Raw genomic sequence first — 14,233 nt, 5'->3', positions numbered from 1 at the left:
ACTGTGTTTTCGTGAATGTAATATGTAATCGCCAAGCCCATACAAAATATTAGGGGACTGACCATGGAAATAGGATGTAATGGTGAGTCACTTTCATGGCGTATAGGTACACATACACACACACACACACACACACTATCTCAACATTTACCTCCAAATAATTCCTCCACACTAACGATGTTCTTATAGCTGTATTCATATTGATAAATGTTGTGGTCATTAAATACATAAATGTAAATGATGAGGATCTTCATGCCAGATTGACATAAATGACATTGTCATACTAGCCGGATTAATACGAATAAATGATATGTTCCTTGGAGACCACAGAATTGTCAAGATATTGAGTAACAGAAGATGACAGACAATTGACCCCCATTTTTCCAGTAGGTATAGTAACTTGTCATCTTTCATGTTCAACAACCCACCAATCACGTCTGAAAATAGGTATCACAGAAGGTCAAAAGCATGCTTACTGAAAGTCCAGAAAGATCTTTCCATATCAATAGAAGATGTTGTCCCTGGGTGGGCTCGAACCACCAACCTTTAGATTAACAGTCTAACGCGCTAACCAATTGCGCCACAGAGACTTGTGTTATGCTTGACCATAAGCAGGCCAAAGTCACAGGAAAGTTCATGACATGTTCAGTCGGACGCTTCACATCGAGGAGCACTGCAAACGGAAAAATCTCGACCCTGGGTGAGCTCGAACCACCAACCTTTAGATTAACAGTCTAATGAGCTAACCAGTTGCGCCACAGAGACTTGCTGTGTCAGTGAACCTAACCATCTGCGATCGTATTCTACATGGAGTTTTAAACACAACAAAACTTTGTTCCAATGGTTCTATCTACTTGCAATGAAAGTGACGCAGCATTTTCAAGGAAGTAGTAATGTAGTTTTCTAACTTTTGTAAGCTTTTTGAATGGTCTTCAATGGGCAAAAATGTAGCGCAATGGTCTTCATCGCAAAATGTCATAAAAAGGTATCTGGCAGAAGTGCATTTATCCACAATCATGAATATCATTTAATATATATCTTAAACGACTGCGTTTTCGTGAATGTAATATGTAATCGCCAAGCCCATACAAAATATTAGGGGACTGACCATGGAAATAGGATGTAATGGTGAGTCACTTTCATGGCGTATAGGTACACATACACACACACACACACACACTATCTCAACATTTACCTCCAAATAATTCCTCCACACTAACGATGTTCTTATAGCTGTATTCATATTGATAAATGTTGTGGTCATTAAATACATAAATGTAAATGATGAGGATCTTCATGCCAGATTGACATAAATGACATTGTCATACTAGCCGGATTAATACGAATAAATGATATGTTCCTTGGAGACCACAGAATGGTCAAGATATTGAGTAACAGAAGATGACAGACAATTGACCCCCATTTTTCCAGTAGGTATAGTAACTTGTCATCTTTCATGTTCAACAACCCACCAATCACGTCTGAAAATAGGTATCACAGAAGGTCAAAAGCATGCTTACTGAAAGTCCAGAAAGATCTTTCCATATCAATAGAAGATGTTGTCCCTGGGTGGGCTCGAACCACCAACCTTTAGATTAACAGTCTAACGCGCTAACCAATTGCGCCACAGAGACTTGTGGTATGCTTGACCATAAGCAGGCCAAAGTTACAGGAAAGCTCATGACATGTTCAGTCCGACGCTTCACATCGAGGAGCACTGCAAACGGAAAAATCTCGTCCCTGGGTGAGCTCGAACCACCAACCTTTAGATTAACAGTCTAATGCGCTAACCAGTTGCGCCACAGAGACTTGCTGTGTCAGTGAACCTAACCATCTGCGATCTTATTCTACATGGAGTTTTAAACACAACAAAACTTTGTTCCAATGGTTGTATCTACTTGCAATGAAAGTGACGCAGCATTTTCAAGGAAGTAGTAATGTAGTTTTCTAACTTTTGTAAGCTTTTTGAATGGTCTTCAATGGGCAAAAATGTAGCGCAATGGTCTTCATCGCAAAATGTCATAAAAAGGTATCTGGCAGAAGTGCATTTATCCACAATCATGAATATCATTTAATATATATCTTAAACGACTGCGTTTTCGTGAATGTAATATATAATCGCCAAGCCCATACAAAATATTAGGGGACTGACCATGGAAGTATGATGTAATGGTGAGTCACTTTCATGGCGTATAGGTACACATACACACACACACACACACACTATCTCAACATTTACCTCCAAATAATTCCTCCACACTAACGATGTTCTTATAGCTGTATTCATATTGATAAATGTTGTGGTCATTAAAGACATAAATGTAAATGATGAGGATCTTCATGCCAGATTGACATAAATGACATTGTCATACTAGCCGGATTAATACGAATAAATGATATGTTCCTTGGAGACCACAGAATGGTCAAGATATTGAGTAACAGAAGATGACAGACAATTGACCCCCATTTTTCCAGTAGGTATAGTAACTTGTCATCTTTCATGTTCAACAACCCACCAATCACGTCTGAAAATAGGAATCACAGAAGGTCAAAAGCATGCTTACTGAAAGTCCAGGAAGGTCTTTCCATATCAATAGAAGATGTCGTCCCTGGGTGGGCTCGAACCACCAACCTTTAGATTAACAGTCTAACGCGCTAACCAATTGCGCCACAGAGACTTGTGGTATGCTTGACCATAAGCAGGCCAAAGTTACAGGAAAGCTCATGACATGTTCAGTCCGACGCTTCACATCGAGGAGCACTGCAAACGGAAAAATCTCGTCCCTGGGTGAGCTCGAACCACCAACCTTTAGATTAACAGTCTAATGCGCTAACCAGTTGCGCCACAGAGACTTGCTGTGTCAGTGAACCTAACCATCTGCGATCTTATTCTACATGGAGTTTTAAACACAACAAAACTTTGTTCCAATGGTTGTATCTACTTGCAATGAAAGTGACGCAGCATTTTCAAGGAAGTAGTAATGTAGTTTTCTAACTTTTGTAAGCTTTTTGAATGCTCTTCAATGGGCAAAAATGTAGCGCAATGGTCTTCATCGCAAAATGTCATAAAAAGGTATCTGGCAGAAGTGCATTTATCCACAATCATGAATATCATTTAATATATATCTTAAACGACTGCGTTTTCGTGAATGTAATATATAATCGCCAAGCCCATACAAAATATTAGGGGACTGACCATGGAAATAGGATGTAATGGTGAGTCACTTTTATGGCGTATAGGTACACATACACACACACACACACACTATCTCAACATTTACCTCCAAATAATTCCTCCACACTAACGATGTTCTTATAGCTGTATTCATATTGATAAATGTTGTGGTCATTAAAGACATAAATGTAAATGATGAGGATCTTCATGCCAGATTGACATAAATGACATTGTCATACTAGCCGGATTAATACGAATAAATGATATGTTCCTTGGAGACCACAGAATTGTCAAGATATTGAGTAACAGAAGATGACAGACAATTGACCCCCATTTTTCCAGTAGGTATAGTAACTTGTCATCTTTCATGTTCAACAACCCACCAATCACGTCTGAAAATAGGAATCACAGAAGGTCAAAAGCATGCTTACTGAAAGTCCAGGAAGATCTTTCCATATCAATAGAAGATGTCGTCCCTGGGTGGGCTCGAACCACCAACCTTTAGATTAACAGTCTAACGCGCTAACCAATTGCGCCACAGAGACTTGTGGTATGCTTGACCATAAGCAGGCCAAAGTCACAGGAAAGTTCATGACATGTTCAGTCGGACACTTCACATCGAGGAGCACTGCAAACGGGAAAATCTCGACCCTGGGTGAGCTCGAACCACCAACCTTTAGATTAACAGTCTAATGCGCTAACCAGTTGCGCCACAGTGACTTGCTGTGTCAGTGAACCTAACCATCTGCGATCTTATTCTACATGGAGTTTTAAACACAACAAAACTTTGTTCCAATGGTTGTATCTACTTGCAATGAAAGTGACGCAGCATTTTCAAGGAAGTAGTAATGTAGTTTTCTAACTTTTGTAAGCTTTTTGAATGGTCTTCAATGGGCAAAAATGTAGCGCAATGGTCTTCATCGCAAAATGTCATAAAAAGGTATCTGGCAGAAGTACATTTATCCACAATCATGAATATAATTTAATATATATCTTAAACGACTGCGTTTTCGCAAATGTAATATATAATTGCCAAGCCCCTACAAAATATTAGGGGACTGACCATGGAAGTATGATGTAATGGTGAGTCACTTTCATGGCATATAGGTACACATACACACACACACACACACACTGTATCAACATTTACCTCCAAATAAGTCCTCCACACTAACAATGTTCTTATAGCTGTATTCATATTGATAAATGTTGTGGTGATTAAAGACATAAATGTAAATGATGAGGTTCTTCATGCCAGATTGACATAAATGACATTGTCATACTAGCCGGATTAATACGAATAAATGATATGTTCCTTGGAGACCACAGAATGGTCAAGATATTGAGTAACAGAAGATGACAGACAATTGACCCCCATTTTTCCAGTAGGTATAGTAACTTGTCATCTTTCATGTTCAACAACCCACCAATCACGTCTGAAAATAGGAATCACAGAAGGTCAAAAGCATGCTTACTGAAAGTCCAGGAAGGTCTTTCCATATCAATAGAAGATGTCGTCCCTGGGTGGGCTCGAACCACCAACCCTTTAGATTAACAGTCTAACGCGCTAACCAATTGCGCCACAGAGACTTGTGGTATGCTTGACCATAAGCAGTCCAAAGTTACAGGAAAGTTCATGACATGTTCAGTCGGACGCTTCACATCGAGGAGCACTGCAAACGGAAAAATCTCGTCCCTGGGTGAGCTCGAACCACCAACCTTTAGATTAACAGTCTAATGCGCTAACCAGTTGCGCCACAGAGACTTGCTGTGTCAGTGAACCTAACCATTTGCGATCTTATTCTACATGGAGTTTTAAACACAACAAAACTTTGTTCCAATGATTGTATCTACTTGCAATGAAAGTGACGCAGCATTTTCAAGGAAGTAGTAATGTAGTTTTCTAACTTTTGTAAGCTTTTTGAATGGTCTTCAATGGGCAAAAATGTAGCGCAATGGTCTTCATCGCAAAATGTCATAAAAAGGTATCTGGCAGAAGTGCATTTATCCACAATCATGAATATCATTTAATATATATCTTAAACGACTGCGTTTTCGTGAATGTAATATATAATCGCCAAGCCCATACAAAATATTAGGGGACTGACCATGGAAGTATGATGTAATGGTGAGTCACTTTCATGGCATATAGGTACACATACACACACACACACACACACTGTATCAACATTTACCTCCAAATAAGTCCTCCACACTAACAATGTTCTTATAGCTGTATTCATATTGATAAATGTTGTGGTGATTAAAGACATAAATGTAAATGATGAGGTTCTTCATGCCAGATTGACATAAATGACATTGTCATACTAGCCAGATTAATATGAATAAATGATATGTTCCTTGAAGACCACAGAATGGTCAAGATGTTGAGTAACAGAAGATGACAGACAATTGATCCCCATTTTTACAGTAGGTATAGTAACTTGTCATCTTTCATGTTCAACAACCCACCAATCACGTCTGAAAATAGGAATCACAGAAGGTCAAAAGCATGCTTACTGAAAGTCCGGAAGGTCTTTCCATATCAATAGAAGATATCGTCCCTGGGTGGGCTCGAACCACCAACCTTTAGATTAACAGTCTAACGCACTAAACAATTGCGCCACAGAGACTTGTGGTATGATAGACCATCAGCAGGCCAAAGTCACAGGAAAGCTCATGACATGTTCAGTCGGACACTTCACATCGAGGAGCACTGCAAACGGGAAAATCTCGACCCTGGGTGAGCTCGAACCACCAACCTTTAGATTAACAGTCTAATGCGCTAACCAGTTGCGCCACAGAGACTTGCTGTGTCAGTGAACCTAACCATTTGCGATCTTATTCTACATGGAGTTTTAAACACAACAAAACTTTGTTCCAATGATTGTATCTACTTGCAATGAAAGTGACGCAGCATTTTCAAGGAAGTAGTAATGTAGTTTTCTAACTTTTGTAAGCTTTTTGAATGGTCTTCAATGGGCAAAAATGTAGCGCAATGGTCTTCATCGCAAAATGTCATAAAAAGGTATCTGGCAGAAGTGCATTTATCCACAATCATGAATATCATTTAATATATATCTTAAACGACTGCGTTTTCGTGAATGTAATATATAATCGCCAAGCCCATACAAAATATTAGGGGACTGACCATGGAAATAGGATGTAATGGTGAGTCACTTTTATGGCGTATAGGTACACATACACACACACACACACACTATCTCAACATTTACCTCCAAATAATTCCTCCACACTAACGATGTTCTTATAGCTGTATTCATATTGATAAATGTTGTGGTCATTAAAGACATAAATGTAAATGATGAGGATCTTCATGCCAGATTGACATAAATGACATTGTCATACTAGCCGGATTAATACGAATAAATGATATGTTCCTTGGAGACCACAGAATTGTCACGATATTGAGTAACAGAAGATGACAGACAATTGACCCCCATTTTTCCAGTAGGTATAGTAACTTGTCATCTTTCATGTTCAACAACCCACCAATCACGTCTGAAAATAGGAATCACAGAAGGTCAAAAGCATGCTTACTGAAAGTCCAGGAAGGTCTTTCCATATCAATAGAAGATGTCGTCCCTGGGTGGGCTCGAACCACCAACCTTTAGATTAACAGTCTAACGCGCTAACCAATTGCGCCACAGAGACTTGTGGTATGCTTGACCATCAGCAGGCCAAAGTCACAGGAAAGCTCATGACATGTTCAGTCCGACACTTCACATCGAGGAGCACTGCAAACGGAAAATCTCGACCCTGGGTGAGCTCGAACCACCAACCTTTAGATTAACAGTCTAATGCGCTAACCAGTTGCGCCACAGAGACTTGCTGTGTCAGTGAACCTAACCATCTGCGATCTTATTCTACATGGAGTTTTAAACACAACAAAACTTTGTTCCAATGGTTGTATCTACTTGCAATGAAAGTGACGCAGCATTTTCAAGGAAGTAGTAATGTAGTTTTCTAACTTTTGTAAGCTTTTGAATGGTCTTCAATGGGCAAAAATGTAGCGCAATGGTCTTCATCGCAAAATGTCATAAAAAGGTATCTGGCAGAAGTACATTTATCCACAATCATGAATATCATTTAATATATATCTTAAACGACTGCGTTTTTCGTGAATGTAGTATATAATCGCCAAGCCCATACAAAATATTAGGGGACTGACCATGGAAGTATGATGTAATGGTGAGTCACTTTCATGGCGTATAGGTACACATACACACACACACATATCTCAACATTTACCTCCAAATAAGTCCTCCACACTAACAATGTTATTATAGCTGTATTCATATTGATAAATGTTGTGGTCATTAAAGACATAAATGTAAATGATGAGGATCTTCATGCCAGATTGACATAAATGACATTGTCATACTAGCCGGATTAATACGAATAAATGATATGTTCCTTGGAGACCACAGAATGGTCAAGATATTGAGTAACAGAAGATGACAGACAATTGACCCCCATTTTTCCAGTAGGTATAGTAACTTGTCATCTTTCATGTTCAACAACCCACCAATCACGTCTGAAAATAGGAATCACAGAAGGTCAAAAGCATGCTTACTGAAAGTCCAGGAAGGTCTTTCCATATCAATAGAAGATGTCATCCCTGGGTGGGCTCGAACCACCAACCCTTTAGATTAACAGTCTAACGCGCTAACCAATTGCGCCACAGAGACTTGTGGTATGCTTGACCATAAGCAGTCCAAAGTCACAGGAAAGTTCATGACATGTTCAGTCGGACACTTCACATCGAGGAGCACTGCAAACGGAAAAATCTCGACCCTGGGTGAGCTCGAACCACCAACCTTTAGATTAACAGTCTAATGCGCTAACCAGTTGCGCCACAGAGACTTGCTGTGTCAGTGAACCTAACCATCTGCGATCTTATTCTACATAGAGTTTTAAACACAACAAAACTTTGTTCCAATGGTTGTATCTACTTGCAATGAATGTGACGCAGCATTTTCAAGGAAGTAGTAATGTAGTTTTCTAACTTTTGTAAGCTTTTTGAATGGTCTTCAATGGGCAAAAATGTAGCGCAATGGTCTTCATCGCAAAATGTCATAAAAAGGTATCTTGCAGAAGTACATTTATCCACAATCATGAATATCATTTAATATATATCTTAAACGACTGCGTTTTCGTGAATGTAATATATAATCGCCAAGCCCATACAAAATATTAGGGGACTGACCATGGAAGTATGCTGTAATGGTGAGTCACTTTCATGGCGTATAGGTACACATACACACACACACACACTATCTCAACATTTACCTCCAAATAATTCCTCCACACTAACGATGTTCTTATAGCTGTATTCATATTGATAAATGTTGTGGTCATTAAAGACATAAATGTAAATGATGAGGATCTTCATGCCAGATTGACATAAATGACATTGTCATACTAGCCGGATTAATACGAATAAATGATATGTTCCTTGGAGACGACAGAATTGTCAAGATATTGAGTAACAGAAGATGACAGACAATTGACCCCCATTTTTCCAGTAGGTATAGTAACTTGTCATCTTTCATGTTCAACAACCCACCAATCACGTCTGAAAATAGGTATCACAGAAGGTCAAAAGCATGCTTACTGAAAGTCCAGGAAGGTCTTTCCATATCAATAGAAGATGTCGTCCCTGGGTGGGCTCGAACCACCAACCCTTTAGATTAACAGTCTAACGCGCTAACCAATTGCGCCACAGAGACTTGTGGTATGCTTGACCATAAGCAGTCCAAAGTCACAGGAAAGTTCATGACATGTTCAGTCGGACGCTTCACATCGAGGAGCACTGCAAACGGAAAAATCTCGACCCTGGGTGAGCTCGAACCACCAACCTTTAGATTAACAGTCTAATGCGCTAACCAGTTGCGCCACAGAGACTTGCTGTGTCAGTGAACCTAACCATCTGCGATCTTATTCTACATAGAGTTTTAAACACAACAAAACTTTGTTCCAATGGTTGTATCTACTTGCAATGAAAGTGACGCAGCATTTTCAAGGAAGTAGTAATGTAGTTTTCTAACTTTTGTAAGCTTTTTGAATGGTCTTCAATGGGCAAAAATGTAGCGCAATGGTCTTCATCGCAAAATGTCATAAAAAGGTATCTTGCAGAAGTACATTTATCCACAATCATGAATATCATTTAATATATATCTTAAACGACTGCGTTTTCGTGAATGTAATATATAATCGCCAAGCCCATACAAAATATTAGGGGACTGACCATGGAAGTATGCTGTAATGGTGAGTCACTTTCATGGCGTATAGGTACACATACACACACACACACACTATCTCAACATTTACCTCCAAATAATTCCTCCACACTAACGATGTTCTTATAGCTGTATTCATATTGATAAATGTTGTGGTCATTAAAGACATAAATGTAAATGATGAGGATCTTCATGCCAGATTGACATAAATGACATTGTCATACTAGCCGGATTAATACGAATAAATGATATGTTCCTTGGAGACCACAGAATGGTCAAGATATTGAGTAACAGAAGATGACAGACAATTGACCCCCATTTTTCCAGTAGGTATAGTAACTTGTCATCTTTCATGTTCAACAACCCACCAATCACGTCTGAAAATAGGAATCACAGAAGGTCAAAAGCATGCTTACTGAAAGTCCAGGAAGGTCTTTCCATATCAATAGAAGATGTCGACCCTGGGTGGGCTCGAACCACCAACCTTTAGATTAACAGTCTAACGCGCTAACCAATTGCGCCACAGAGACTTGTGTTATGCTTGACCATAAGCAGGCCAAAGTCACAGGAAAGTTCATGACATGTTCAGTCGGACGCTTCACATCGAGGAGCACTGCAAACGGAAAAATCTCGACCCCTGGGTGAGCTCGAACCACCAACCTTTAGATTAACAGTCTAATGCGCTAACCAGTTGCGCCACAGAGACTTGCTGTGTCAGTGAACCTAACCATCTGCGATCTTATTCTACATAGAGTTTTAAACACAACAAAACTTTGTTCCAATGGTTGTATCTACTTGCAATGAATGTGACGCAGCATTTTCAAGGAAGTAGTAATGTAGTTTTCTAACTTTTGTAAGCTTTTTGAATGGTCTTCAATGGGCAAAAATGTAGCGCAATGGTCTTCATCGCAAAATGTCATAAAAAGGTATCTGGCAGAAGTGCATTTATCCACAATCATGAATATCATTTAATATATATCTTAAACGACTGCGTTTTCGTGAATGTAATATATAATCGCCAAGCCCATACAAAATATTAGGGGACTGACCATGGAAATAGGATGTAATGGTGAGTCACTTTCATGGCGTATAGGTACACATACACACACACACACACACTATCTCAACATTTACCTCCAAATAATTCCTCCACACTAACGATGTTCTTATAGCTGTATTCATATTGATAAATGTTGTGGTCATTAAAGACATAAATGTAAATGATGAGGATCTTCATGCCAGATTGACATAAATTACATTGTCATACTAGCCGGATTAATACGAATAAATGATATGTTCCTTGGAGACCACAGAATTGTCAAGATATTGAGTAACAGAAGATGACAGACAATTGACCCCCATTTTTCCAGTAGGTATAGTAACTTGTCATCTTTCATGTTCAACAACCCACCAATCACGTCTGAAAATAGGAATCACAGAAGGTCAAAAGCATGCTTACTGAAAGTCCAGGAAGGTCTTTCCATATCAATAGAAGATGTCGTCCCTGGGTGGGCTCGAACCACCAACCTTTAGATTAACAGTCTAACGCGCTAACCAATTGCGCCACAGAGACTTGTGGTATGCTTGACCATAAGCAGGCCAAAGTTACAGGAAAGTTCATGACATGTTCAGTCCGACGCTTCACATCGAGGAGCACTGCAAACGGAAAAATCTCGTCCCTGGGTGAGCTCGAACCACCAACCTTTAGATTAACAGTCTAATGCGCTAACCAGTTGCGCCACAGAGACTTGCTGTGTCAGTGAACCTAACCATTTGCGATCTTATTCTACATGGAGTTTTAAACACAACAAAACTTTGTTCCAATGGTTGTATCTACTTGCAATGAAAGTGACGCAGCATTTTCAAGGAAGTAGTAATGTAGTTTTCTAACTTTTGTAAGCTTTTTGAATGGTCTTCAATGGGCAAAAATGTAGCGCAATGGTCTTCATCGCAAAATGTCATAAAAGGTATCTGGCAGAAGTGCATTTATCCACAATCATGAATATCATTTAATATATATCTTAAACGACTGCGTTTTCGTGAATGTAATATATAATCGCCAAGCCCATACAAAATATTAGGGGACTGACCATGGAAATAGGATGTAATGGTGAGTCACTTTCATGGCGTATAGGTACACATACACACACACACACACACTATCTCAACATTTACCTCCAAATAATTCCTCCACACTAACGATGTTCTTATAGCTGTATTCATATTGATAAATGTTGTGGTCATTAAAGACATAAATGTAAATGATGAGGATCTTCATGCCAGATTGACATAAATTACATTGTCATACTAGCCGGATTAATACGAATAAATGATATGTTCCTTGGAGACCACAGAATTGTCAAGATATTGAGTAACAGAAGATGACAGACAATTGACCCCCATTTTTCCAGTAGGTATAGTAACTTGTCATCTTTCATGTTCAACAACCCACCAATCACGTCTGAAAATAGGAATCACAGAAGGTCAAAAGCATGCTTACTGAAAGTCCAGGAAGGTCTTTCCATATCAATAGAAGATGTCGTCCCTGGGTGGGCTCGAACCACCAACCTTTAGATTAACAGTCTAACACGCTAACCAATTGCGCCACAGAGACTTGTGGTATGCTTGACCATAAGCAGGCCAAAGTTACAGGAAAGTTCATGACATGTTCAGTCCGACGCTTCACATCGAGGAGCACTGCAAACGGAAAAATCTCGTCCCTGGGTGAGCTCGAACCACCAACCTTTAGATTAACAGTCTAATGTGCTAACCAGTTGCGCCACAGAGACTTGCTGTGTCAGTGAACCTAACCATTTGCGATCTTATTCTACATGGAGTTTTAAACACAACAAAACTTTGTTCCAATGGTTGTATCTACTTGCAATGAAAGTGACGCAGCATTTTCAAGGAAGTAGTAATGTAGTTTTCTAACTTTTGTAAGCTTTTTGAATGGTCTTCAATGGGCAAAAATGTAGCGCAATGGTCTTCATCGCAAAATGTCATAAAAAGGTATCTGGCAGAAGTGCATTTATCCACAATCATGAATATCATTTAATATATATCTTAAACGACTGCGTTTTCGTGAATGTAATATATAATCGCCAAGCCCATACAAAATATTAGGGGTACTGACCATGGAAATAGGATGTAATGGTGAGTCACTTTCAGGGGCGGTGTGTTCAATAGGGCGATATGGGCGACGCACTGCCAAACGGGAAAAGGAAGGGATTTTTTTCTAATCAATTATATCACGGCAACAGTAGTTATCAGTGTTGTAATCTAGACGTCTGATCTGCCACAGTGCCACTAAATGTCCAATCAGGCTAAAGTCGTGCTTCAAATGGCCCCCCTTTTTGGGGCGATTTCAGTCAGGTTGAAAATCGCCCAGAAGTCTGTCATAGACTCCCATGTAAAATCAATTTTTTCAAATATCAGAGCTTTCAATACAATCTCTATGGGTTTCTGAGGGCTTGCACTTACGCGCTTTCGTCATACGTAACATAACCATGAACGTAACTAAGAAAAGAGCGGGTAGCAGCGTCAATCAATTCACTATTACTGTCAAAATGGCTAGGCTTCAGTGCAACTCGATTGTGTCTTTGAAAGAAGTTCCTTTTTGTCGGCGAACAAATGAAGATAAATTGGCAACGAAACAATTAGGACCTCCCAGACCAAATTTAATAATTCAACAGGTTTCTACTAAAGGGGGAAGTCCTACACCCGAGGATTTTCCAAAAATTGGTACGAACGAAAAACCTGGCTAGCAGGCTGCGATGTAGCTAATGCAGTCTTCTGCTACCCCCTGCTTACTCTTTCACCCTGAAGGCGGCACGGCAGACAGCACCGCTTGGACAGCGACTGGTGTGTAACGGACATGCACCATCTTTCAGGAAAGATTAAGAAACATGAGCTGTCAAAGACCCACATGGATAGCTGTTTGAGATTGTCTGCTTTGGGGAGAGTGAACATTCCCACTCAACTAGATGAGGGATACAGGCTAGCTGTCCGCCGCCACAACGATGAGGTTAGTGTTGATAATCACAAGTTTACTGGAGAACTGAAACTGACAAGGCTGACAAGATAGGACCCTTTTGTCCATTGTTATTGGATAGGAACAGAACTTATAACCAGCTCCTGACCTAAATAGATCTTAGCACAACATTTTACTCAACATATCATATTCCATATTCACTATAACAAATATATTTACTACGACATTAGCAAGAACCGCCACATCCTCAGCCGGCTAATCCAGTGTGTGAAGTTTTGCGGAGTGTTTGAGTTAGCTTTGCGAGGCAAAGATGAAACTGAGGGCTCCACCAACCCTGGTAAGCCAACACTTTTGAGATCAGTCAATAAATGCTTCTGGTATTGACTTATATGCTGCCCCTGTCTTCATGTTGTTGCTGGACATATCTTTTTTAAAATGTGTGTAGGTCACCTAAATCATCAGAAAAATTGCCCCCCCTGAGAATTTTTTCAGGAGCCGCCACTGGTCACTTTCATGGCGTATAGGTACACATACACACACACACACACACACTATCTCAACATTTACCTCCAAATAATTCCTCCACAGTAACGGTGTTCTTATAGCTGTATTCATATTGATAAATGTTGTGGTCATTAAATACATAAATGTAAATGATGAGGATCTTCATGCCAGATTGACATAAATGACATTGTCATACTAGCCGGATTAATACGAATAAATGATATGTTCCTTGGAGACCACAGAATGGTCAAGATATTGAGTAACAGAAGATGACAGACAATTGACCCCCATTTTTCCAGT

General features: G+C 39.6%; 23 non-coding genes across 23 annotated transcripts; all 23 read right to left on the bottom strand.

Annotated features, from left to right (window-relative positions):
* Window positions 1-516: 516 nt before the first annotated feature.
* trnan-guu lies at window positions 517-590 on the bottom strand. Its single transcript has one exon. It is a non-coding gene; the product is annotated as a tRNA-Asn (tRNA).
* Window positions 591-1,560: 970 nt separating this feature from the next.
* On the bottom strand, window positions 1,561-1,634 carry trnan-guu. The gene has a single exon. It is a non-coding gene; the product is annotated as a tRNA-Asn (tRNA).
* Window positions 1,635-1,735: 101 nt separating this feature from the next.
* trnan-guu lies at window positions 1,736-1,809 on the bottom strand. The gene has a single exon. It is a non-coding gene; the product is annotated as a tRNA-Asn (tRNA).
* Window positions 1,810-2,604: 795 nt separating this feature from the next.
* On the bottom strand, window positions 2,605-2,678 carry trnan-guu. Its single transcript has one exon. It is a non-coding gene; the product is annotated as a tRNA-Asn (tRNA).
* Window positions 2,679-2,779: 101 nt separating this feature from the next.
* Window positions 2,780-2,853, bottom strand: trnan-guu. Its single transcript has one exon. It is a non-coding gene; the product is annotated as a tRNA-Asn (tRNA).
* A 793-nt stretch (window positions 2,854-3,646) lies between these two features.
* On the bottom strand, window positions 3,647-3,720 carry trnan-guu. Its single transcript has one exon. It is a non-coding gene; the product is annotated as a tRNA-Asn (tRNA).
* Window positions 3,721-3,816: 96 nt separating this feature from the next.
* On the bottom strand, window positions 3,817-3,895 carry trnan-guu. Its single transcript has one exon. It is a non-coding gene; the product is annotated as a tRNA-Asn (tRNA).
* A 795-nt stretch (window positions 3,896-4,690) lies between these two features.
* Window positions 4,691-4,765, bottom strand: trnan-guu. The gene has a single exon. It is a non-coding gene; the product is annotated as a tRNA-Asn (tRNA).
* A 101-nt stretch (window positions 4,766-4,866) lies between these two features.
* trnan-guu lies at window positions 4,867-4,940 on the bottom strand. Its single transcript has one exon. It is a non-coding gene; the product is annotated as a tRNA-Asn (tRNA).
* Window positions 4,941-5,734: 794 nt separating this feature from the next.
* Window positions 5,735-5,808, bottom strand: trnan-guu. The gene has a single exon. It is a non-coding gene; the product is annotated as a tRNA-Asn (tRNA).
* A 101-nt stretch (window positions 5,809-5,909) lies between these two features.
* trnan-guu lies at window positions 5,910-5,983 on the bottom strand. Its single transcript has one exon. It is a non-coding gene; the product is annotated as a tRNA-Asn (tRNA).
* A 793-nt stretch (window positions 5,984-6,776) lies between these two features.
* Window positions 6,777-6,850, bottom strand: trnan-guu. The gene has a single exon. It is a non-coding gene; the product is annotated as a tRNA-Asn (tRNA).
* A 100-nt stretch (window positions 6,851-6,950) lies between these two features.
* On the bottom strand, window positions 6,951-7,024 carry trnan-guu. Its single transcript has one exon. It is a non-coding gene; the product is annotated as a tRNA-Asn (tRNA).
* Window positions 7,025-7,812: 788 nt separating this feature from the next.
* On the bottom strand, window positions 7,813-7,887 carry trnan-guu. The gene has a single exon. It is a non-coding gene; the product is annotated as a tRNA-Asn (tRNA).
* A 101-nt stretch (window positions 7,888-7,988) lies between these two features.
* trnan-guu lies at window positions 7,989-8,062 on the bottom strand. The gene has a single exon. It is a non-coding gene; the product is annotated as a tRNA-Asn (tRNA).
* A 791-nt stretch (window positions 8,063-8,853) lies between these two features.
* trnan-guu lies at window positions 8,854-8,928 on the bottom strand. The gene has a single exon. It is a non-coding gene; the product is annotated as a tRNA-Asn (tRNA).
* A 101-nt stretch (window positions 8,929-9,029) lies between these two features.
* On the bottom strand, window positions 9,030-9,103 carry trnan-guu. Its single transcript has one exon. It is a non-coding gene; the product is annotated as a tRNA-Asn (tRNA).
* A 788-nt stretch (window positions 9,104-9,891) lies between these two features.
* trnan-guu lies at window positions 9,892-9,968 on the bottom strand. Its single transcript has one exon. It is a non-coding gene; the product is annotated as a tRNA-Asn (tRNA).
* Window positions 9,969-10,070: 102 nt separating this feature from the next.
* Window positions 10,071-10,144, bottom strand: trnan-guu. Its single transcript has one exon. It is a non-coding gene; the product is annotated as a tRNA-Asn (tRNA).
* Window positions 10,145-10,937: 793 nt separating this feature from the next.
* On the bottom strand, window positions 10,938-11,011 carry trnan-guu. The gene has a single exon. It is a non-coding gene; the product is annotated as a tRNA-Asn (tRNA).
* A 101-nt stretch (window positions 11,012-11,112) lies between these two features.
* trnan-guu lies at window positions 11,113-11,186 on the bottom strand. Its single transcript has one exon. It is a non-coding gene; the product is annotated as a tRNA-Asn (tRNA).
* A 792-nt stretch (window positions 11,187-11,978) lies between these two features.
* On the bottom strand, window positions 11,979-12,052 carry trnak-uuu. The gene has a single exon. It is a non-coding gene; the product is annotated as a tRNA-Asn (tRNA).
* Window positions 12,053-12,153: 101 nt separating this feature from the next.
* trnan-guu lies at window positions 12,154-12,227 on the bottom strand. The gene has a single exon. It is a non-coding gene; the product is annotated as a tRNA-Asn (tRNA).
* Window positions 12,228-14,233: the final 2,006 nt, after the last annotated feature.

The sequence above is a fragment of the Coregonus clupeaformis genome, chromosome 16 (assembly GCF_020615455.1).
Source record: "Coregonus clupeaformis isolate EN_2021a chromosome 16, ASM2061545v1, whole genome shotgun sequence".
Taxonomy (NCBI): Eukaryota; Metazoa; Chordata; class Actinopteri; order Salmoniformes; family Salmonidae; genus Coregonus; species Coregonus clupeaformis.
The sequence above is the reverse complement of the archived record's forward strand: the minus strand, read 5'-3'. Positions and strand labels throughout refer to the sequence as shown.